Source organism: Cynara cardunculus (genome assembly GCF_001531365.2).
Source record: "Cynara cardunculus var. scolymus isolate 2C chromosome LG 6, CcrdV1, whole genome shotgun sequence".
NCBI classification, from domain to species: domain Eukaryota; kingdom Viridiplantae; phylum Streptophyta; class Magnoliopsida; order Asterales; family Asteraceae; genus Cynara; species Cynara cardunculus.
Genome location: NC_037533.1, coordinates 6,827,668 through 6,829,830, shown reverse-complemented (window position 1 = coordinate 6,829,830; position 2,163 = coordinate 6,827,668).

Genomic DNA, 2,163 nt, shown 5'->3' with positions numbered 1-2,163 from the left:
CCGCTCAAGGCTTATCCGGTTTAAACTAATCCGGACAATAAGCCGCTCAAGGCTTGTCCGGTTTAAACACTTATCCGGTCACTTTTTATCCGGATAAACACTTAAACATAAGGTATGGTTTCAATCCAAATAATAAACTACATTCAACTAAAAACCACTATAAATTTTATGCAAAAGTTTAGAAAACCACTCACCTTAACAAGCTTTTGAAACCAAATTCTTGAAATCAACTCTTTTGAAATCCAACACTTGCAATCCGGTCAATACTTTCTTTAAAGCACTCACTCTTCTCAAAATAGCAGGTAGAGAAAAATGAAGAGGCTAAGCCTCCTATTTATACTACCCAAATATGGAAGGTCGGCTAACCGCCTCCCCTCCTCCCTTCCACCTCATGCATATTCATGCACACACATATACATACATCCATACTTCATACATGCATAATAAATCTTATGCATATTATTATATATTTATATATATATATMWYRTRTWTYWMWATATATATATATGTATATATATTCAGTTAATACCCATTTCACATACTAGCATGTATCAAACTATCATGCTATCACGTAATCATTTAATCAAATAATCATGTATTTATTACCTTGGGTGATAACCAGGATCCGGTTATCACATTATCCACCCCTCAAAAGAATTCCGTCCCGGAATTCCTTTAATCAAAAAGCCATGGGTATTCTGATCTCATCTTTGACTCCAATTCCCATGTTGCTTCCGGTCCTTTGTGAAACTTCCACTATATTTTAACCAGACTTATCTCTTTGTTTCTCAACACCCTAATCTTTCTGTCAATTACRGTTTCTGGTGTTTCTACAAAATTTAATTTACTGTCTAACTGAATCTCTGGCAAAGGTACATCTAGGTTCGGATCAGCCAAGCATTTCCGCAGATTCGATACATGAAAAATGTTGTGAATCAGACTCAACTCTTCTAGTAGCTCTAATTGCTATGCTACTGGCCCAATTCGTTTACATACTCTGAACGGCCCTACATACCTCGGCCTGAGCTTTCCTTTCTTTCCAAATCTGACAACACCCTTCCATGGCGAAACTTTTAACATCACAAAATCACCTATACCAAACTTAATCGGCTTTCGACGATTATCTGCATAACTTTTCTGGCGATCTTGTGCAGTTTTGATTCTCTCACGGATTTGTTCGATCTTTTCAGAAGTGTCTTGGACAATTTCAGGACCTGTCAACTGTTTCTCACCCACCTCATTCCAACACAACGGCGTTCGACATTTACGTCCATATAGCACTTCATATGGTGCCGCTTGAATACTGGAATGGTAACTATTATTATATGCAAACTCTATTAATGGCAAATGATCTTCCCATGATCCCTCGAAGTCAATGATACAACTTCTCAACATATCTTCGAGAGTCTGAATAGTTCTTTCACTCTACCCATCAGTCTGTGGATGATAAGTTGTACTTAATCGAATTTCAGATCCCAGAGCTTTCTGTAATTCTCCCCAAAACTTTGAAGTAAACCGACTGTCTCTATCAGAGATAATAGACAAGGGAACTCCGTGTCTGGTAACAATTTCTTTGATGTAAATCTGCGCTAACTTTTCTAAGGAATACTTCTCTCTTATCGGTAGAAAATGGGCAGACTTAGACAAACGATCAACAATTACCCAAATCACATCATACCCCTTTGGAGTTCGAGGTAACTTCATAATAAAATCCATGGTAATGTGATCCAATTTCCATACAGGTATCTCTAACGATTGAAGACTCCCATAAGGCTTCTGATGTTCAATCTTAACCTGTAAACATGTCAGACACTGTTCCACATACCGTGCTATATCTCTTTTTAATCCTGGCCACCAATAAAAAGGTTTTAAATCTCGATACATCTTATTATTGGTACCTGGATGGATAGAGTATCAGGATTTATGACTTTCATTCAATATCCTACTTCGGATATCTCCAAAATGTGGTACCCAGACTCGCCYTTGAAAGCACATAAGTCCTTCATTATTTTGTTCCAAGGTTGAGATCATTTTACCCAACTTTTCTGTTTTAACAAATTCTTCTTTCACAGCCTCTTGTTGGCACTTCTGAATTTCCTTACGAATATCAGGAATCAAATTCATTCTCATTGCTATAGTTTTGATGGTTCCACTTCTTTCCT